The following is a 24,251-nucleotide window of genomic DNA, read 5'->3' on the forward strand; positions in this document are numbered from 1 at the left end:
GTTCGCCGAGATGGGACGTTGATTTGCAGATGTTTCTTTCCCTGTCTCGGTGATATTTTCAGTGCTTTGGAGTCTCCTGTGAAGTGCTGCTGTCATGTGTCTTCTGGAAGTTATTTGGTTCCATTCCTGCAGCTTCCAGATGCCAGATCCTGTTGTTCATTGAAGTGCCGGTGTATTGGGTGGATGTCTATGTGTTTGTTGATAGAATTCATGGATGAGTACCATGCCTCTAGGAATTCTCTGGCTATCCTCTGTTTAGCTTGTCCTATGATCATTGTGTTATCGCAGTCGAGTTTGCAGTCTTTGTCATCTGTGTGTCTGGTTACTGGGGACGGCATTCATGGTGTTTAGTGCTTGGTGGTGTTTGTGGATGTGGATTGCTAGTTTTCTGCCTGTTTGTCCTACACAGTGTTGTGTGCAGGCTTGGCATGGAATTCTGTAAGTTACATTTGTCTTGCACATGATGGATAGAGGCTCCTTTATCCTGGTGAGTTGTTGATTGGGCGTGGCTGTCAGTTTATGCCCTGTCATGAATCTGAGTGGTTGGGGAATTCTGGCTGATAGTTCTGAGATGGTTTATATAAAGGGTAGCGTGGCTAGTGAGTTAGTTCATGGCCTTGTTGCATTGTTTGTCTGTTAAGCATCTTTGGATGAAGTGTTATGAAGGTGCAAGGGCTACTGTACCTTTAAGAGAGTTGAAGGACTTAGCAAACACCCAAACTGCTGGAGAATTTACAATGATACATGTGGTCCAGCAGCTAGCAGTACCTAGGTTGCCATGTGACAAAAAAAATACAAATTCGGCAATCAATTTAAACTATGCTCCAAAATACCAATCTCCAATGTAAATATATGGCTTAGTTCGAGGCATTCAGAAGCCTTTAATGATATATTTGTTTCAGTACTTATAATACAATGTTATACTTAACCATTAACTAGCACAATGTAGTGTAACCCTTGTATGTACGAACAGACAGTGGAAAAGTACTGAGTACATCTGACTCGTAAAGATATGCTGATGTAAACCCACAATAGGAATGACTTTTAATAAAGAGCAGTGTGTACTGGCAGCCTTGGTATCGGCTGGGAGAGCGAAGCAGACAGCGGGGGTGTTGCCGCCCTGTGAGTGCAGATGCAGGACATGTTGTAAGCTGTGGTAAAAAAACAAGAACTATTTCGCACCACCTCCTGCAGAAGGAGGTTACATGGGGTCAGATATCCAGGAACGCGAGAAGGTGGAGAATGGAGTCAGGTCAACAGTCAATCAAGAAGACAACCACACCTCAATGCTTGCACAATGTTCTGTGATTACATGACGTTTTGTACTGTATAAAAGACTGGGTCAGGGCAGGATAGGGGTCAGACTTCATGAACTGACACACTCTGCTGTTTGTCAGGGACAGAAAGGTCTAGACCCAGAGCTCTGAATGCTTTATCCACTTACTGCTAAAATAAACTTAAAAGTGTGAGGCCGAATATCTTCTCCTATTGCTTCATTTAAAGAACACGCAGGACTTGGCTCACACATAGAAGAAAGTAAGTTAGTAGATTGAGCCAAAGTCCGACAATTGGTGACCCTGACGTGATGAAGACAGAGAAGTGACGGAAAAGAGAGAAAATAGAAACAACGGACAACTGACGTTTGATGACAACAACAAGCGGCGCCGCATAAAAAAGGTGAGCTGACGCCTGTTTATATCGAAGTTCTGCAATTGGAAATACTAAATTGATTGTTGTCATTATACTGCAAGTGTCCTAGTAAGAGTAAGTGGATAAAGTATTGATTACAGTATTTACAGGTTTAAAGTCCCTTGGAGTTAGAGTCCCCATAAAAGCAACAAGGTTCGTAAGTGTGAGGAGGTTTAAAGTCCATTGAGCAGGATCTCATAAAAGCAATGCTTACAAATTGTGGTGTATGATTGATGTGTTGTATGTTTTAAAACTTATATTGGAGAATGTACAGAGGGTGGCAGAAAAGCCAGTAGTGTTTTGAAGTAAGGGACGGTGGTGTCTCAGCGAGAGAGAGAGTTGGCAGTGGGAATCTAACGGTAACAACAGCGACACTGCTCATAAATCTCGCTGAAAGGGTCAGTTGCTCGGGTGTACTCTATACAAACTGACTGGCCACCGGATTTGTCTCTGATTGGGTTAGTTGTGCAGTTATGTTACATCCAAACCAATTGACTGCTAGACGTGAGGATTAAAATAAAATACGTAAGATGAAAGGGGAATTTGATAAAGAGTGTGAGGAATACGGAGGATGTTCTTTTGACTTAATGTTGTCTGTAAAACGACAGTGGGGTAAAGCTAGAATTCAGTTAGTGGGCTTGCAAAGGACAAAAAAAAGTGATGGAGAAATATGATAAGATTTGGGACGAATTACAACAACAGGGCAAAGTCCCTAAAGATGAGGAGAGGGAGAAATTGTCACCGTTTTTAGGAAAAGCAGAAGAGCAAGCTAAATTCGAAGTCGAAGAGTACATGAAGGGAAAGAAAGGGTCAATATTAGTTAGAAGAAAGTGGACAAAAGAAGGTGAGGAGAAAGAAGAGAGGAGGATTTGACTGCATAATATGATGTTAGCCTGTATGGCGGGAGAAACATTACAAAAGAGGGTGGGTGGTACCTCTGACCCAAACCTGGTGAAGGAGATAGAAAAGTCACGACCATCTGAGTCATTATATCCTAAATTACCTGGGGTACAACCACCGCCCCCATATCCTGTAACACAAATGCCACTCATGTATGTTCAAGAAGGGGTGTTAGATGTGCAAGAAGTTGGAACAAGAGAGTACGAAGCAGTAAAAGAGAGACTTGCGGAGGCAGTAGAAGATAGCATTAGGAAGGTAGAAAAACTAACACTAGAAGCTGCACAGAGAGTTAAAGAAGGAGGCAAGCAGGGGGATAATGACGCACAACAGAAACAATGAACAGCCGAAACAAGGGAGACATTCATTATTGGCAGAGCCAGATGCTCACTCGACACCGTATAGTGTTGAGGGCGAAAGGAAGGGAAGATTACATAATTCAGGTCAGTTATTAGATGACAGGTTCTCAGACAGAAGAAGGAGAGATTTGAGGGAACAACGACATAGAGACAAATTGAATGGGGGGGAATCTGAAAACAGTACAGATATTGAGGATGCAGAATCCCTGACAGAGGATGACCCACACACCTACCCCGTCACTTTGAAAGGCTCACTCACAATACATGCTGAACATGGCCCTCCAATGCAGCCCCTATCTGAACCAGGTTACAGCCTGCGTCCCAGAGACACATTACGACAGTCTGTACAGTATCAGCACCACCAAATGCCATTAATTTACAGAGGCTCTTATTTGGGGGATGTTTATCAGCCCTTCACATTTACTGACATGAACTGCATCCTGGATAAAATGCCCCCACCCATGGAGGGAGGTGGGCCTTGGATGACTAAATTTTGCCAATATACACGAGGGCACAAGTTAGCAATGGGCGATTGGAGAGCATTGTTGGGCAAGCAATTGAATATGTGGGAAATACAGCAGATTGAAGCGTCTGCAGGGACCACCTTACTACCTGATTCAGAACTGTTTGTGCAGCATGCCACCTGTGTGGGAAGGGCAATCAGGGATAGATTTCCGATTCCACCGGGAGTGATGCACTCACTCACCTTCACAATGAAGGAGGGTGAGGATATGCCTGCCTTCTTGGCTCGGTGTAAGGGCACATGGACAGATACTGCGGGGAGCCATCCAGGGTCGGGTCAGCTACAGACCACGTTATTTAGGAATGCTGTTATGGCAGGGATGCCTAAGGAAGTAAAAGAGGCAATGGAGAGTAATCCTGATATCCCAGGTTGTTCTACAGAACAGTGGGAGAAACACTTGACGCACCACATGAAGCGTTACAGGACGAAACAGGATGAAGATAAACAGAGTAATGAGTCAGCTCAAGCACAGTTGCTGAAGTTACAGCTCGATGAGGCTAGGAGGAAGGCTAATGATACAAGGAAGGCCTCCCAAAAAACGACTAATCAGATGGTTCAGCGACTGTCGCCACAAAACATCCTGCCCAGTCTGGACTCAAAACCTGATGGGATGCCTCCCTACTCCCAATATGGGGGAAAGCCGATAGGTGTTTCAGGAGGACTGCGTGGTAAAGGGAGGGGCCGTGGAGCACCAAGAGGTCAGCCACCCAACGCCTGTTTTGTATGCGGCCAGCTCGGGCATTGGAGACAGAATTGTCCCGTGCTGTGGGGACACCAGGGAGGGCGGGCATTGATTCGAGGACACTATGTCCGCTCAAGTCAGCCTCCTTTTCAACAGGCTGCTCAGCCTTACCAAGTCCCAAATGTAGCTGCAGCCCCGGTGCAAGGACAGTACCCCCAAACTATAACGGAAGGGCAGGGGTACGAATATTGACGGGGCCCAAGAATCCAGGGGCATGTGGGGTTGGCAGACCCCTATATGCAAATGAGGGTAATGGACAAGACTCTGTCTTTTTTGGTTGACACGAGTGCAAGATTTTCTACCATCACTTGTGATATACCTCGGTCAAATATGTCGTCCTCTAGCGTCCAGTTGGTAGGGTTCTCGGGCAAACCAGAAAATCTGCCTTTGCCATCGCCACTGATCACATCAGTGTCCAGACAGACATTTCGTCACCAGTATATTTCATCACCTTCATGCCCTGTTAATCTGATGGGTCGTGACTTGTTGGTGAGATGTGGGGTCTCGGTCCTGTATGGGCTAGACGGACTGGTAGTGACCTTTCCTAATGGCTATTCTGTCAACTGTTCTATGACAATGATTCACTCTGGATCCCAAATGATGCTATCACCGGACACATCTCCAATGGCACAAGGGCATTGGGCAGATATATACTGGGGACTCCTCGAACCAGAAAACAGGCAGAACAATGGTATACAGTCTTTATACAGCCAATGGCGACCCTGGGTTCAGATGCTGCATCCCTTTGCTCCTCCTGCAGATCCCCTTCACGTTACCCTGTATTATGATCCTGATGGTAGTGACATCTATCAGCATGCATTCTATCAGCATTTAGAAGGGACACAATGGGATATTTCCTCTAGTTGTATTCTGATAGGGAAAGAAGGTGTGGTGGGGGTTGTTGAACTTACTGCAGAACAGTTGGAATGGTATGAGATGTCTGAAGAAGCTATACCTCATCTCACATTGGCCGTGCATGCTAAATATCAGGCCAAGGATCTGGGACCTATGTCTAAACGTTTGATGGCGCTAACTGATTGGGTTTGGACTCAGCTACCCGGTTTACAATATTCACCATCAGAGGAAGCCTAAAGAATTATGTACAGGACTACTGACAAGGTGCTGCTGGAACATCGGCAGATTGAAAAGTTTCATGGTCGAGAGAAGACAGACCATCCTCGGCTGCAGCAATGCTTGATGCTCTGCCAGATACTTTATGGTCAGCAAGTTCAACGGACGTTGGTCACTGCAAACACATCACACCAATCACATTCAATTTGATTGACCACACTCCGATTTGGCAGAGACAATATTCACACAAACCAGAGGCTGAAGCCGGCATTGCCGACACAATTGGAGGATTGTTAGCAGGAGGGGTGCTCGAACCCTCCCAGTCAGCCTGGAACACTCCTATCTTACCTGTAGAGAAGCAGAATACTGGTAAATATCGGATGGCCCATGATCTTAGACGGATCAATAGCGTCGTTTCTACTCCAACAGTTCCAGTTCCAAGCCCCTACACTGCAATGTCTGTGCTGAGCCCTGACCATAAGTGGTTCTCGTGCATTGATCTGGCCAATGCGTTCTTCTGTTTGCCCTTAGCTGATCATTTGAGGGACATTTTTTCGTTCACCTATAAAGGCCAACAACTATGTTATACAAGGGTCCCTCAAGGATTCGTTTTGTCGGCGGGGGTGTTTAATCAGGTACTGAAACAGCAACTGAATGACATATCACTCCCAAAGGGGGTGACATTGATCCAGGATGACATTCTTTTGGCGGCACACGATTATGTTTCTTGTCTGGCAGCCACAAAGCCGTTGCTGCTTCGCCTGTATGAAGTTGGTTTCAAAGTCTCACGGGCTAAATTACAATGCTGCAGACAGACGGTGTCTTTTTTGGGTAGAGTGATTTCCGCTAAGGGAACAGGTCTCTCTCCGTCCCATAGATCCTCCATTCTGCATCATGCCAAACCGATCACTGTAAAGGACATACTTTCATTTCTTGGGTTGGCAGGATATAGCAGACAATTTGTTGCATCATATGGGGAGCTCACTTTCCCTCTCAGAGCCATGCTTAATGAACAAGGCATGAGAAATTTGTCGGCCCATTTGCAGTGGACCACGGAGGCAGACAAAAGTTTCATCTCTCTTAAACAGGCCCTAACGCAGGCTGCTGATTTAGCGGTCCCAGATTACAAAGATCCATTTTTCCTCGATATTTCTGAAGGATTACACACAGTAATTGGTGTTCTTTTTCAGAAAAAAGGGGGAGCCAGGCAGATGCTGATGTATGTAAGTGTTCCCCTTGACCCAATAGAGGACAGACACGAACCATGTACAAGACATGCAGCAGGGGTAGCAAACATTCTCCAAAAGGTAGCACATATAGTCATGGACCATTCACTAACGGGACTGACAACACATAGTATAGTGGCCGATGGGAACTCAACAGCCTTTACAATGATGTCACTGCGGCAAACCAGGTTAGAGAAAATCCTGAGTGCACCACATATAACTTTTACACACGAAGGAATTAACATGCCTGATAACATGGGAGAAGGAGAGCCACATATGTGTGAGGGAAGGATACAGAGAGATACCAAAGTTAGGGCAGACTTACAGGCTATTCCACTAGTAGACCCAGAAGAAGTGCTGTTCACAGATGGTTGTTGTTACAGACATCCAACTGAAGGACCTAAAGCAGCCTATACAGTGGTGCAACAGACAAGTGAGGGATTTGAGGAAGTGTTGACAGGAAAAGTGACAGGCAAAGAATCAGCCCAGTTGGCTGAACTACAGCCGATGATTGCTGCGTTAGAATGGTCAGAGGGAAAAAGAGTAAATATCTACACCGACTCTGCATATGTGGTAGGGGCCATACAGGTCGAACTCAGTCAATGGATTAGAGCAGGATTCTTAACAGCAGCGAAAACCCCAATTAAACATGAAAAAGATATGAAAAGATTAGCGGAGGCCCTAATGAAACCTGCAGAAGTGGCGGTGGTCAAGTGTAGAGGACATGATAAAGCAGATACAGTAGTAGCGAAGGGCAATCAGGAAGCAGACTCGGCAGCAAAGAAAGCAGCAGAGTATACACCACACTATATAATGATACAAACAGAGAGAACAGTGTATGACCTGCTGCCTGCCTGTGATGTAAATGTGTTAATCAAAGAGCAGCAGAAAACCTCTCCTCATGAACTGACAGTTTGGAGAGAGAGAGGGGCCAGAGAGTCAGAAGGGATTTGGAGGTCACCGGACGGTAGACCAGTCCTACCCCCAGGTTTGATAGCTTCCATGCTCCAGGAAGCTCATGGGTTGACTCATTGTGGAAAAACACAGATGCAGAGGTATCGGACACATTGGTGGCATCTGTTCTTGCCAGCAATGATTGAAAATTATATCAGGGAATGTAGAACGTGTACACAATACAATGTGAGACCAACAGTGAAACCACACAAGGGAAAATTCCCTCTCCCAAGAATACCAGGTCAGGAAATAATGATCGACTACACTGACATGATAGAGAGAGTAAACGGATACCGGTACCTTTTGGTAGCAGTGGATGCATACACTGGTTGGCCAGAGGCGATACCTGCAAAAAAGGAAGACGCAAAAACAGTGATCAAATTCTTGATAAACCAATACATTCCAATGCATGGGTTTCCAAAGAGAGTCAGGTCAGATAAGGGCACACGTTTCAAGAACAAAGACCTGTAAGAAGTTGAAGCAGCTTTAGGACTGAAACATGCATTTGGAACAGTGTACCATCCTCAGTCACAGGGAAAAGTGGAAAGAATGAATCAGTCCATAAAAGGAAAAATAGGAAAGGTGTGAGCCCAAACAAAGTTAAGTTGGGTGGAGGCCCTACCCTTAGCTTTACTGTCCATTAGAAGTTCAGTAAACTCCATCACAGGGTTTACCCCGAACGAGCTAACAACAGGGCAGCGGTTCCCGGGACCAGGAGCTAGGATACAGATGTTAGAGGGAGGAGGAGGCTCCCTAAGGTACAAACCTTACTATGATCAACTAACAGCTTTGGTGTCAGTTTTCTCCAAACAGGTTGGATTGGAAAAGGGGGACCGACAGAGCCAGGTGCCACCTACCACGGACTGGGTCCTGCTGAAGGTGATCATACGGAAGTGGTCGGAGCCAAGGTGGACAGGACCTTACAGGGTGGAGGAGGGGATATCCCATGCGGTCAGACTGAACAGGATAATCATCACAGCCATTGAAGGGAAGGCTCCCCCGCCCTACCAGATGTCACAGATGGAGACGGAAACCATGGCTCTGGTAGGAAGGGAAGACTGTGCATCAAACTGGTTTGTTGGTCTCATTTTGATGAGACCAAAAGGGGGATTTGTAAATATATGGCTTAGTTCGAGGCATTCAGAAGCCTTTAATGATATATTTGTTTCAGTACTTATAATACAATGTTATACTTAACCATTAACTAGCACAGTGTAGTGTAACCCTTGTATGTACGAACAGACAGTGGTAAAGTACTGAGTACATCTGACTCGTAAAGATATGCTGATGTAAACACACAATAGGAATGACTTTTAATAAAGAGCAGTGTGTACTGGCAGCCTTGGTATCGGCTGGGAGAGCGAAGCAGACAGCGGGGGTGTTGCCGCCCTGTGAGTGCAGATGCAGAACATGTTGTAAGCTGTGGTAAAAAAACAAGAACTATTTCGCACCACCTCCTGCAGAAGGAGGTTACATGGGGTCAGATATCCAGGAACGCGAGAAGGCGGAGAATGGAGTCAGGTCAACAGTCAATCAAGAAGACAACCACACCTCAATGCTTGCACAATGTTCTGTGATTACATGACGTTTTGTATTGTATAAAAGACTGGGTCAGGGGCAGGATAGGGGTCAGACTTCGTGAACTGACACACTCTGCTGTTTGTCAGGGACAGAAAGGTCTAGACCCAGAGCTCTGAATGCTTTATCCACTTACTGCTAAAATAAACTTAAAAGTGTGAGGCCAAATATCTTCTCCTATTGCTTCATTTAAAGAACACGCAGGACTTGGCTCACACATAGAAGAAAGTAAGTTAGTAGATTGAGCCAAGGTCCGACACCAATCAATTTTGAATTTGACAACATTAACACAAATGAAATGATCCGATACTTTGGGGTATCAAACCGAAACAAAAATTGAACAGTTGGAGGAGAACTGCCAAAAGACCAACAAATGTAGGCTGCTGGTGAGAACTCTCTGAGAAGGACCTGTCCAGAGAAGGAGTTTGCACAGAGAAAAATATCAACACTGACCTGGAGAGTAAACCTACACAGGAAGGTACAAGGAGAAGATCCAGCTGTTGGCTGGTTTTGAAGATTGAATTGTCCGGTAAATCTTAATCCGGGGTTTATTGGATTAATATTGTAGAGGGGAAGGTAAAAGATGGGTTCGAGAAAGGAGTTGTAACTGGTTGTTAATTAATTATTCTCTGTTAGAGTTTTAAAAAATAAAGTTGTTAATTTTTACTTTAAATAGTGACTTTTGGGAATAGTTCCTTGCCTCTCGAAGTTTAACAGATTACCGCACGGGATTAAATCATTTCGGTGTTACGGATTTACCTTAACGGGCGGGCGGAGCGGGGCAATCCCTTGTAGTAACAGAAGGTACAGGGATATCTGCTCTTGGGGAATACTCTGTCGATGTGTTCTTCTTCTTCCCTTCGTGGATGGGGAGCCCTGCAGTATGTTGTAGCCCTTTTGAAGAGGGTCCTAATGCAGCTTTGTTTGTGTGTGTTCGGGTGGTTGTGGTTGTAGTTCAGGACGTGGTCAGTGTGTGTGCCTTTCCTGTCTAGGTTTATGGTGCATTCACTGTTCTGTGTTCTTTCTAACATCACATCCAGGAATGGGAGTTGATATTTGTTTTTTCCCTCTCTCGTAAATCTGATCCTTGTGAACATGATGTGTATAATCCGGTGTGGGTTCTCGATTTCTGTTCTCTAAATGAAAATTGAAATGCAGTCCACATATCTGATCAACAATTTGGACTGGATTTGTTGGAGAGCTGTTTGTTCCAGTCTTTGCCTCATTGCTTCTGCTGTGAGCCCCGAGATGGGTGAGCCCAGAGGTGTCCCATTGATCTGTTCAGATATTTGGTTGTTGAAAGTGAAGTGTGTCATCAAGCACAGCTCTAGTAGTTTGAGTGTGCACCATAGAGTCATACAGTTGTACAGCACAGAAACAGACCTTTCGGTCCACCTCATCCATGCCAACCAGATATCGCAATCAAATCTCGTCCCACCTGCCAGCACCTGGCCCATATCCCTCCAAACCCTTCCCAGGTATATCCCCATCCAGATCCCTTTTAACTGTTGTATTTGTACCAGCCTCCACCACATTGTCTGGCAGCTCATTCCACACACCAACCACCCTCTGTGTGAAAAAGTTGCCCCTGAGGCCTCTCTTTTACATCTCTCCCCTCTCACCCTAAACCTATGCCTTCTAATTCTGGATTCCCCCACCCCAGGGAAAAGACTTTGTCTGTTTATCCTATCCATGCCTCTATAAGGTCACCCCTCAGCCTCCAATGCTCCAGGGAAAACAGCCCCAGCCTGTTCAGCCTCTCCCTGTAGCTCAAATCCTCCAAACCTGGCAACATCCTTGTAAATCTTTTCTGAACCTTTTCAAGTTTCACAACATCTTTCCAATAGGAAGGAGACCAGAATTGCACGCAATATTCCAACAGTGGCCTAACCAATGTCTTGTACAGCCGCAACATGACCTCCCAACTCCTGTACTCAATACTCTGACCAATAAAGGAAAGCATACCAAACGCCTTCTTCACTCTCCTATCTACCTGTGACTCCACTTTCAAGGAGCTATGAACCTGCACTCCAAGGTCTCTTCATTCAGTAATGCTTCCTAGGATCTTCCCATTAAGTGTATAAGTCCTGCTAAGATTTGCTTTCCCAAAATGCAGCACCTCACATTTATCTAAGTTAAACTGCAACAGCTACTTCTCAGCCCATTGGCCCATCTGATCAAGATCCTGTTGTAATCTGAGGTAACCTTCTTCGCTGTCCACTACACCTCCAATTATGGTGTCATCAGCAAACTTACGAACTATACCTCTTATGCTCACATCCAAATCATTTATGTAAATGATGAAACGTAGTGGACCCAGCACCGATCCTTGTGGAACTCCACTGGTCATAGGCCTCCAGTCTGAAAAACAACCCTCCATCACCATCCACTGTCTTCTACCTTTGGTGAAGAAAAAGAAGGAAGCATACATCAGGTATAGACAAGATAGATCGAGTGATTCCTTCGAGTAATAAGGTAGTAAGAGTATATTTAAGAGGGAAATCAGAAGGACATAAAGCGGAAATGAGATAGCTGTGGCATATAGAGTTAAGGAGAATCCAAAGGGTTTTTACAAATACATTAAGGACCAAAGGGTAACTAGGGAGAGAATAGGGCCTCTCAGATATCCTTGTTGATAGGTTCCCCATCGTGCTGTCTGTTGTGTTTGTCCAGGAGTTTGGCTATTGTCTCTCTGGCTAGAAGGCAGAAGTGAGGACTGCAGATGCTGGAAACCAGAGTTTAGATTAGAGTGGTGCTGGGAAAGCACAGCAGGTCAGGCAACATCCGAGGAGCAGGCAAATCGACGTTTCGGGCAAAAGCCCTTCATCCTGATGTCGGGCTTTTGCCCGAAACGTCGATTCTCCTGCTCCTCGGATGCTGCCTGACCTGCTGTGCTTTTCCAGCATCTCTCTGGCTAGGATTATATCAGTTGAAGTGAACAGTGCCGTTATATCCAATGAGACTATTGCTTCGCCCTTGTCTATGTTTATGTTCTTGATGTTGTTTCGGAATTCCTGTGATGATTGTACGGAGTATTTGGATCCGCTGATAAGTTATTCCAGATTTTGTGAAGTCCTTTTGTCATTTTATGTGATGGAGTTTGAGAGAGTGCCTCAATGGGTCTAAGTGGGATGACTGGTTGGTGTACTTTGGGTAATCCGGAAAATCTTGGGGTGTTATTGCTTTCTGGTTTCATCCTTTGTCGGTCAATTCTGGTTATGAGTCTGTTTTTTGTTGGTTCCATATTGTGTTGTTTATTCTATTGGTTACTGTGGTGTGGGGTCACACTCCCTCTGGAGGTAGGTGTCAGTATCTGCAAGTAATTTCTCTGCTCTCTGAATATATTCGGCCTTGTCCATGATAACTGGCATTCTTCCCTAGGTGTCTGTTGTGTTGTCTTCTCTGCTGTTGGTGAGCTTTGTCATTTTGTCTTGTGCCGTTTTCTTTCTGTATGGACATAATTGTTCATTCTGAGTGATAGTCGCGTGTCTCTGATTTTGTTTGTGTCCATCGTGTGATAGCTTTTGGTGGATAGACGATCCAGTTCTGTCACTTCCACCTGAGAATCTTCTATCTTTCTGAAATGATTCCTCTCAATCTTCCAAACTCCAGCTCCAGTGGATTACCGTTGGTCATAAACTGATGTTACACACAACAGGAAACCCTTCTGCTAATTAAACAAAACACACAGAAAAGCTCACCATGCCTCCTCATCTGTTAAAATACGAGTGACAGAGAACGAGGGAAAAACAAGGACTGCAGATACTGGAAACTAGAGTCTAGATCAGAGTGGTGTTGGAAAAGCACAGCAGGTCAGGCAGCATCCGAGGAGCAGGAAAATCGATGTTTCGGGCAAAGGCCCTTCATCAGGAATAGAGGCAGGATGCCTGCAGAGTGGAGAGATAAATGAGAGGAGGGTGGGGGTGGGGAGAAAGTATCATAGAGTACAGTAGGTGAGTGGGGGTGGGAATGGAGGTGATAAGTCAGAGAGGAGGGTGGAGTGGATAGGTGGAAAGGAAAATAGGCAGGTAGGACAGGTCATGAGGGCGGTGCTGAGCTGGAAGGTTAGAGCGGGGGTGAGGTGGGGGACAGGTCATGATTACAGTGCTGAGCTGGAAGGTTGGAGCTGGGGTGAGGTGGGGGACGGGTCATGGGGGCGGTGCTGAGCTGGAAGGTTGGAGCTGGGGTGAGGTGGGGGACGGGTCATGAGGGCGGTGCTGAGCTGGAAGGTTGGAGCTGGGGTGAGGTGGGGGACGGGTCATGGGGGCGGTGCTGAGCTGGAAGGTTGGAGCTGGGGTGAGGTGGGGGACAGGTCATGAGGGTGGTGCTGAGCTGGAAGGTTGGAGCTGGGGTGAGGTGGGGGACAGGTCATGAGGACGGTGCTGAGCTGGAAGGTTGGAGCTGGGGTGAGGGGGGGGTGAGGGGAAATTAGGAAACTGGTGAAATCCAGAGAACTCCCCAAGTTCCACTGTTGAAAGGAAAAAAATATCAAGTTTAATCTTTAACTCTATAAATGAACATTAAACAACAACTACTTACAACTTTCCACCTCCTTTCTCTTAAAGGTTCGTTAATTACCTCTCACTCTATAATAATAGACTGATCCAATAAAAGCCCCTAATAAAATTACAACAACTTAATTTTCAAATCCAGACAGTGGCTGTGGTCTCCAGTGTCTGTCTTCCTCTGTTTGGAGATCATCCTGAATCATCTTCACTCTTCTGCTGCACAGATATTTCTAATGAAAATGGTACCTTTGAGTGTTTTTCATGTAGTCTCTCAATAGCCTTTGGTGCTCTCTCTCTCTCTCTCTCTCGCTCTCTCTCTCTGACTGACTTACAAAATGCCAGATTATTTATACCCCAAACATTATTCATCTCAGGGTTTGATGCTGTCAAAACAATTCAAAATTCAAAATTGATTGGGATTTAGTATCCTGGGACATCGTTTGTGAAAAGATTTGTAGCTCGGGTGCTCATTGTTGTGGTTGTGTTCGCCGAGCTGGGAATTTGTGTTGCAGATGTTTCGTCCCCTGTCTAGGTGACATCCTCAGTGCTTGGGAGCCTCCTGTGAAGTGCTTCTGTGATCTTTCCTCCGGAATTTTTGTGGTTTGAATCTGCCGATTCCGGTTGTCAGTTCCAGCTGTCTGCTGCAGTGGCCGGTATATTGGGTCCAGGTCGATGTGTTTGTTGATAGAGGCATGGCACTCATCCACAAAGTCTAAGAATTCCCTGGCTGTTCTCTGTTTGGCTTGTCCTATAATAGTAATGTTGTCCCAGTCGAACTCATGTTGCTTGTCATCTGCGTGTGGCTACTAAGGATAGCTAGTCGTGTCGTTTTGTGGCTAGTTGTTGTTCATGGATGTGGACCGTTAGCTGTCATCCTGTTTATCCTATGTAGTGTTTTGTGCAGTCCTTACATCGGATTTTGTACACGACATTGGTTTTGCTTATGTGTACAAAGAAAGAGACAAAGAAACTCTGCAGATGCTGGAATCCAAAACAGACAGGCAGGAGGCTGGAAGGACACAGCAAGCCAGGCAGCATCAGCAGGAGGAGAGTCAGTGTTCCAGATATAACTCTTCTTCAGGACTGGGGGTGGGTGTGGGAGGAGCTGCAGATAAAGGGTGTGGCAGGTGGGGACAGGTGAAGACAGGTAGAGGGTCCGACCTGGTTTGGTCAATGGGCAGAATGAATCCGGTTGGGGGCAGGGACCATTGGAAGGGAAGGGAGAGGCTGGGAAGGGAGTTGGGGGATGGGAAGGGAGGTTATTTGAAATTAGAGAACTCAATTTTGAGTCCTCCAGGCTGTAGGCTGCCTCGGTGGAAGATGAGATGTTGTTCCTCCAGTTTGCGCCGTGGTTCATTGTGGCAATGGAAGAGGTCATGTTCAAAAGGGAGTGGTTGGGGGAATTGAAATGGTGGTGACTGGGGGGTCCGGTTGGCCCCTGTGGGCCCTGCTGTGATGCTCGGTGAACAGAATGCCTAAGTTTACATTCAGTCACCCCGATGTAGAGAGGACCACATCGGGAGCACCTGATGCAGTAAACTCGTCTGGAAGAGAGGCAGGTGACTCTCTGTCTCACCTGGAAGGAGTGTTTGTGGCCCTGGGTGGAGGGGAGGGGGCTGGTGTGCCAACTGGTTTGGCATCTTTTCTGGTTGCAGGAGAAGGTACTTGGGGGTTTGGGGTGGGGGTCGGTGGGGAGAGTGGGCACAAACCAAGGATTGTTGAAGTGAGTGGTCCTTGTGGAAGGCAGAGAGGGGTGGGGGAGGGGAAGATGTGCTTGGTCGTGGGGTCTAGGTGGAGTTGGCGGAACTGTTTAAGGATAATACGTTGGATGTGGAGATTGGTGGGATGGTGGGTGAGGACAAGGGGGACTCTGTCTTTATTGCACTGGGGGGGGGTTGGACCAGTGGGACAGGGAATGGAGATAGTTTGGAGGGGCACTGTCTGGGTAACGGAGGGAGGAAAATCACTGTGTTCAAAATATGGGGATATCTGGGATGCTCACGTGTGGAATGTCTCCTCGTCCGAGCACGTGCTGCAGACACAGAGGAATTTGGAGAATGGGATGGAGGATACTGGGTGGGAGGGGGGAGTACTCCAGGGAGTTATGGGAGTCTGTGGGTTTGTCACCGGAGTCTGTCACGGAAGATGGAAATGTTGAGGTGAAGAAAGGGGAGGGAGGTGTCTGAGATGGACCGAGTGAGTTTGAGGGTGGGGTGGAAGGTGTGGGTGAAGTCGATGAGCTGCTCCGGTTCAGCCTGGGTGCAGGACACTGCACCGATCCAGTCACCGATGTAACGGTGGAAGAGTTGGGGCCCAGTGCCTGTGTAGGTCCTGAAGAGGAACTGTTCGATATCACCAACAAAGAGGCAGGTGTAGGCGGGGCCCATTCAGGTGCCCATGGCCACTCCCTTGATTTGAAGGTAATGGGAGGAGGTGAAGGGAAGGGTTTTGAGGGTGGGGACCAGTTCAGCGAGGTGGAGGAGGGTCATGGTGGAGGGGGACTGGATGGGTTTGTTGGGGAGGAAAAAGCAGAGGAAGTGGAGGTCTTCCGTGTGGGGTCTGGATGCATGTACAGACTGTACGTCCATAATGGAGATAAAGCACTGGGGGCCAGGGAACAGGAAGCTGCTGGAGAGAATAAGGACATGGTTGGAATCACGGATGTCAGTGGGAAGTGCCTGAACTAAGGGGGAGAGGATGGAGTCGAGGTCGGTGCCCAGACGACAGGTCAGGCAGGATAGTTGGGCTTGTGGATCAGCCCCTTGGTCTGACTGAATCTCTCTGGGTCATCCATACTGCACAAAGAAAGCTCCGAACACCTCTCCCACCCTTTTTATGTTCCTACTCCGGAATGGAATTGCCTCCGGAAATCTGGTGCACACATCCATTACGGTGAGCAAGTACTGGTTCCCTCATCTAGTTCTCAGGAGGGGACCTACACAATCCACCATAACCCGGGTGAAAGGGTCTTCGGGATGGGGGAAATGGCAACAAAGTCGCTGGGTTTATTCCCGCCTGTGGCTTCCCTCCCATTTGCCGTGTATGACGCGTACAGCAAAAGTTACCCACATCCTTGTGCATTCCAGGCCAATAGAAATGATTTTGTACCTGAGCCTGAGTCTCCCATACACCTGGGTGACCTCCTCCTGGTCATTCATGTGCTACCCCTCCCCCCCCCTCCCCCCCACCCGTGTCACTTCCTGTCTGTATGCTCCTGACAACACAATCTGGTGCACGTCGGCCCATTTCTCCTCGCCATAACCTGCCGTGGTCTCCATTTTCATCTTTAAGATAATTACCCTCAGGAATAGTCTCTGCCTCCTTTTCGGAGTGTCCATCATCTTTTATTGCCTTGTCTTTCTGCTGTAGGTCCATTAGCCTTTCAGGACCAAACACTTCTGCCTGACCCTCTGTCTGTTCAGGTTTGTCCTGCACCGTTGCATCAAACAGGGGGTCTGCGAACTGAACCTCAACTCCTTCATCTTGCTCTTTAGTTTCTGCTTCGTGCTGTGACTTATGACAGTGGGATATTGTTACTTCACAGTCTGGGAAAATTCCAGGATGTTTTTCTTGTAATTCCTCAGTTCCCTGGTCTTCCTTAGGTTTCTCTACAACAAGGAATCTCACTCCCACCCTGGATCCTACTACATTATTCCCAAAAACAAACTGGATTCCTGGAACTGACGCTCTGTCAATCACTCCCACTGTAACTTGCCCAGTCTAGAGTTGGCACTCCAACCTGATCTTACATAGGGGAAGGTATGGACATTATTCTGGCAGTTATCTAGTTACTTAGTGTTACAATGTATGCCCGGGATCATGTTACAGGGCTCCAGTAACAGATAATGGTAGTTCATTGTGATCGGTTAGTTAAATCCCTGGGAGATGAGCTCATGCTGAAGGTGATGGTGTTAGAATGTGATCGGTTCAATGTGATGGAGGGAACGAGTGTGGCAGACAGTGATCAGGTTAGAAAGGTGAAGCAAGCCAGTGTGATTGGGGATGGTAATGCTCTCAGATAGGCCCGGGAAGGATAACTGTATGAATTGCAGGAGATCAAACAGATTGGGGCAAGTCATGAAAACATTTTACTGGCTCCCATAGCTTTAATTTTGCAAGATTAAAGTTTAATTTTGTGAAAGACTTTCTGCATTTCCCAGTAATTTTTTAAATACAACATTGAGTGATTCTTCCACAACAAACGGTAAATTTCTGTCCATCTGTACCACAACTTAGCATTCTGTTGGGTAACAGGTCAGACAGAGTGCAAATAAGTTCATCTCTTAATATTAGGGACTGGTTAAATCCTGTATCTCTCAAAATTATAACTTCTTTCCTTTCTCCCCCGATCTTCCTGAGTAATCTTTACTCACTGAGGTGAATCCTTCATAGAGATCAGGTTCAACCGCCATACCCCGCCCCTGCGTAGGCTGTGCACTCTCCTGCACTCCTCAATTGTTTTGAGTTTCCTTTACTCCTTTCACTAATGCCACTGGCTTAGCCTCTTTTCCCACAATGCCTTTCTTTACCGACCAGCACTGTGACTGGCTATGTCCCACTTTACCACAGTGGAAACACATGAGGCCTTTCACCTCCTTTCCACCCTCTTGGGCTTCTTTTTTAACCGGTGGTAAACGATTCCCAGTGTTCTCTACTCTGTGTGTTGGAGTGTAGGACCTCCCCTTCTCCCAATTTCTCACCCTAACAGGTGGAATTCTTGCTGGAAGCTAAACATTGCCTTATGCACCAATGTATATTCATCCGCCATCTCTGCTGCTCTACTCAATTCTTGAACTTTCTGTTCATCCACATGAATTCTTATTATCTCAGGAGGGAGCTTTGAAACTCCTCTTGCTGAATAATCTCTCTTACAGCCTCATAAGCCTTATCTAGTTTTAAAAATTACCGTGGTTAATGCTTTCGAAGTCAATATAGTAGGTCATACCTGGCTCTTTCTTTGTATTCCTGAATCACTGTGTATTTGCTTCTGGTACCAATTCTTAAGCATTCAAAACAGCTTGTTTGACATCTGTATAATCTCTTGACCCCTCAGCTGACCATGCTGCAAGTACCTCACTCGCTCTGCCGACCAGCTCAGTCTGAAACAGCTTTACCCACAAGTCCGCTGACCACTCCATCTGCCGAGCCAATTTTTCAAATGAAATGAAGGAAACATCGACACCGTTCTCATCAAAATGTGACAGAGTTTTAACATATTTATATATATCACGACCTCCTCATTTCACCTCCATCCTGTTCACTTGACTTTCCCGACGAAGTCACAACTTCTGAAATTCAAATTCTCTCTCCTTTTCTCTTTCTTTTCTTTCTGTTTTCTTTCTCACTTTCTTCTCTCTCTTTGCTCAGCTAAGAACTTCTCTCCCTTTTTTCCTGTCTCTCTTTCTTTTCCTCTCTCATTTTACTCTGTCCCTCTTTCTTTCTCCCTTAGTTTATTGTCGAACTACATTTTCTTCAATTGTGCGTTAGGTTTTTCTAACTCACTGCACTTGTCTATTTCTCTGACACACCTACGTGCTTGAGTAACAAACTCTCAATTCCACCTTTACTTTTGTCTTTTGTTAAACCCAGTTCTAACGTCTTTACTAATTTGAAAAGTAAGGTCTTTTTTTCTTTCAATCTAAACTTTCTTGGCAAATTTGGGAATCAAACCTAGAACCTCTTTTGTAATTTTAAGAGTCATTTTTCTCACTTTTAATTTAACCAGCCACAAGTAACTGACATTAAACTAATTGTTTCACCGACATTTTATTTAAAGACCTCGGACACTGATCCGCATGTGTTTAAATCTGATGGGATCTTTTACTCCAAATCTGTTCAAATCCATCCAAATCTCAGCCTGGATCTGGCTAAACCTCTCCAAATCATGGACCAGACCCCCAAAACCGATATGACATGGTGGGAAACCCTCCTGCCAATTCAACTCGATGCTCAGAAAAGCTCACCTCACACTGCTGCCTCACAGCGCCCGAGACCCAGGTTCAATTCCCGCCTCAGGCGACTCTCTGTGTGGAGTTTGCACATTCTCCCCGTGTTGTGTGGGTTTCCTCGGGTGCTCCGGTTTCCTCCCACAATCCAAAAATGTGCAGGTTAGGTGAATTGGCCATGCTAAATTGCCCGTAGTGTGAGGTGTAGGGGTAAATATAGGGGAATGGGTCTGGGTGGGTTACGCTTCGGTGGGTCAGTGCGGACTTGTTGGGCTGAAGGGCCTGTTTCCACACTGTAAGTAATCTAAGAATCCTAATCCGTTAAAGGGGGAGTGTCAGAGAACTCCCCAAACTCCACGACTTAAAGAAAAATCTTTCCCATTCTATTCTTTGACTCTAAAAAGAACATTAACCAACAACTATTTCCAACTCTGCACCTCCTTCCTATTAAAGGCTTGTGATTTACCTCCCATCCTATAATAAAATACTGATCCAATAACACCATCTGTTAAAATCACAAGAAATTAATTTTCAAATCCAGACAGCAGCTGTGGTCTCCAGTGTCGGTCTTCCTCTGTTTGTAGATCACCCCTGGGTCGTCTTCAGTTTTCTGCTGCAAAGGTATTTCATATGAAAGAGGTATCTTTGATATAATGTGTTTTTCAGGCAGTCTCTCAATAGCCATTGGTGCTCTCTCTCTGTCTGACTAACTTTCAAAATGCCACTTATTTATGTCCCAAACATCATTGACTGGTGTCAAAACAGTAACATGCAAATTGGATTGAGTTTTAGTTTCCTGGAGCATAATTTAAACTGATTTGTTAAGTTCAGATGGTGGTCAAAACAACTGAATTATCCATTTCACAGCCAAATGTTACATATTTTCAAATTTCTCATACACTGAGACTGCTCGTCAGTTACATGACAGTTCACTGTGCATTCTGACTGCCAAGCAAACGTCACTCTCTCTTAAAGGTACAGTACATACCTTCAACTGCATAACACTGAACTGCACACAATATATGAATATTGTCCCAACATGATGAGTTTAGGGCCTAGAATTCTGCCAATGACACACAAATGATACCAATAATGATAGGAATGATGACAGTCATAACTGTGGTAATTATGATCATAATAATGGTAGTAAGAATGATACTAACAATGGTGATAACAAGAATTGTCCCAAGAGGGGCTCTGATAGCGAGCAGAATTTGCTTTTACAAGAATATGTTGTTCTGTCTGAATAGAGGTGAGGAGCTGACAACTCAAACATTGCAGTTGGAGGATGGACTGTACACATGAATTCCCTCCCAGTGCTGCAGTGTCTGTTATTCCCACCTGCTAGACACTTTCTGATCACTTCTTCAAAGCTTAGCTTATTTAAGACACTCACCATGTTTTGCGTGACTAACTTCTGCCATTCTTGTACCTGTAGGTCACAAGATTAAATGTATTTGATTGTCCTATTGATCTTTTTCCTCCTCACTGACTTGAGGTGCCCCAGGTGTCAGATTTCATAATGGGCTCTCTCCAACATCCAGCTAATGCTGTGAGTTTATTTCCAAATGTCCATTCCAACGTAACTGCTCACACAGTCAATAATTATACTTTTATAGTTCCTCCTCCAGGCATTTTCTTTCCGGTTTATAGCAATCAGCATTAGCCTCCCATTGCTCCCAATGGATTTTGCTGCAGGTCCCATTGAACAACTCAGGAGAAAAGAACTTTCACCGTGTTCCTAATTTTCTCCCGAAACTTGGACAGTGTCGCTACATAAATAATAGTATTTGTGCAGGAACCTAAATCCCGAAGCATGTATGCAATTTCTTCAAACCTATATTCAGAGTCATCATCTAACAAATGGTCTAAAACTCCAAAATAATCTAAGAGGTACCACAGCCACAGAATGATGAAGCTGCCAGATATGGTGAACAGTAAAATCATACCCTTCCTCCTGCTCTCCATCTCAGTGTCAGAGTGATCCTGCCTCTGTTTCTGACCCATCAGTACTTTACGAACACGACTGGCCATTACAACGTGTCTGATAGTTAGAGTGTTCAACAGCAAAATTAAAATGAATGGGAGCATTGGGGTTAGAACTTTTTCAAATCGTTTAAATCCCCTCCATACAGGATCATGATAATAAGCTCGTGTGTTCACACATTCCCAGGGTATATTGTTCAAAATCTCAGAAGGCTGAAATCTAAAGTAGATTGGAATATTTTTCAGCGAAAGCAGAATGCCACTAGTTGCGAGAGCCACAACTGCGGTTTTCTCATTGCAATACTTTGATCTCAGCTTCGAGCAACAAATGGCGATAAAACGGTCAAAATTAAAGGCAACAGTAAACCAGACAGAGCAATCTGTGACTGCACGGCGGAGGGCAGAGCGAACAGCGCAAACAGGGGTAATGTCCAGGAAATTCCAAGGGAAAAAGTACTTATTGAATCGGTACATTATAATCTCAAGTATAATGAACAGTAGATCTGTCGTTGCCATTGCCACCAAATAGCGTGTGGTACAAGTGGAAACACCACATTTTCCCTTGGACAAGATCAGAATAGCCACTAAATTCACTATAAGAGAGAGAAAAGGGAAAAGAGATTAGAAATTATTGATCAAAGTCAATTCCATTTCTTAGTAATTGATTAATGTTTAGAAGGCCACACAAACTCTGATCAGAGCAGTATTTATTGAATCTGAAACGTGAACTCAACATTGCTTTTAAGCGTGCAACTCTCAGTCTGACACATCTGACATGAGATATCCAATCAGCTGCTCCCAGGAGGCAGAGCTGCAGTGTGATGAAGAAACCAAAGGCAGGTCACTGAGAGACACCTGCTGAGGTTGAACAAATTCCCTGGGATGGGATGGAATCACCATCATCCTCTTGGATCATTTCTGGGATTAGGGAACCTTCCTTCCAATTATGTACAACACAGGCAGGCTTCAGGCCCTCGGCTTTCTCAGACATTGCACGATGATTGGTGCATAACAGACAGAAGGGTGCAGACAATTAATGTTTAAGATTAAACTTCCAACACCTGTGAAGGTATGCTCCAAGAACTGGTTTTCAATGCGAGAGGACGATCAATAAACAGAATGAAATTTCACAATAACACAGAGTTTGGGGAGCGCAAATCTTGATTATATTATGCAATACTTGTCTTCACCTCATTACACTATCGACATTTGGAGCATGTATTCGGTATCATGATCACACCGTGCCTGAGACGTTTAAAAAAATTGCTGGGAATCTTGAATTGGATTGTGTCCATTGAATCGCTCCTCAAGCCAATGAAAGGTATGTCTGAAATATCAATAGAGTAGATCACAGGAACTGGATCTATGGGCAACCACGGTGCAATTCTGAACAAATCCCAACTGTCTGCACATGCTCCATAACCCTTTGCCATCTGCCTGTCTCTGTGTCTGTGTAAATGCACCTTAAACATTGTTATCTTATCTATTTCTATCACCTCCCCAGCAGCACATTCCAGGCACCGAGCACCCTCTCTGTAAAAACAAGTGATTTAGTTCACTCAGATCCTTTCCAGATTCACCATTTCAGCGTAAAACTATGTGCTCGAGCATTTGACATTTCCACACTGGAGACGATATTGTGACTATCCACCTCACATAAAATCACAAAGTAATTTGGAATGGTGTCTCTCATAATATATACTTCCTTCAGGTCACACCTCAGCCTTCAACGAATACAGTCCATTCATGGAGGAGGTTTCAAGATAGACAGAGTGGAGTTTTGCCGAACGAACAGTTTGTGTGCTGCAATTCCTTGGCTTGAATATTTAATCAGTATTTTCCCAATGTTTTTGTATCTGCTCTAACATTAAATCTGATGATTATCGATGTGCTTCCACATAAGGATACTTGGTAAAGCTGTGTCTACCCACGAATGAAAGGACTTAATGGCCTTGTTCAGGAAGGATTAGTCATCAATCCCAGATAGGTCTAAGTCAAACTGAGCTTGCAGAGAAGGTACGACGATCGAGGAGGATGCCTGTAATTATTCAATACCAATTACTGGAGTTAATAAATTATCTCTCGGGCACAGAGATGCGTTCTATTCCAGGGACTCTACCTCACTCCCGATATTGTTAGTGGGCAGTTAATGCCATGAACCCATGGACATTTGTTGACATGCCCTTACAATGATGATGACACACGATCAGTGATATTCTACACTGAAAGATGATTCCAGTCTTACTCTCCCTCACAGTGTCCTTTCACATTCAACAGGACAAAACCCTGTACTGTGATGACTCACATAATCTTCCCAAGCTGCTGTGAAATAAGGAGGGTTGGAGCAAGAGTAAAACCACAGGCAATGTATGAACCTCTCCAGCTAATAGAGGGGTGAATGGTCTCCTCATGTGCAGTACCAATTCTGCAATCCTGTGACAGCCTCCTATTGAAGTGCTGTGTCTGCACAGCCCACTCAAACGGGCAACCTCCCCTGATACCAATCCCCTGCTTCTTCTACAGAATGTGGCACACTATTTCAATCCAAATAATGATCCCCTGCCCCTTTGAACGCTTCAATTGAACATGTTTCCATTATATTTCCAGACACTTTACCCTAACTACTGGCCGTGTGAACAAGCTTGTCTTACAAATGACACATAACCCACATTACACATTAAATTGTTCCCCTCTCATTTTTCTTTTGATGTCACCAGCAACAGCTTCTTCATATCTGTTCTTTACAGCTGGCTCATGATTTTGGAAATCACAA

Source organism: Chiloscyllium punctatum, chromosome 42 (genome assembly GCF_047496795.1).
Source record: "Chiloscyllium punctatum isolate Juve2018m chromosome 42, sChiPun1.3, whole genome shotgun sequence".
Taxonomy (NCBI): Eukaryota; Metazoa; Chordata; class Chondrichthyes; order Orectolobiformes; family Hemiscylliidae; genus Chiloscyllium; species Chiloscyllium punctatum.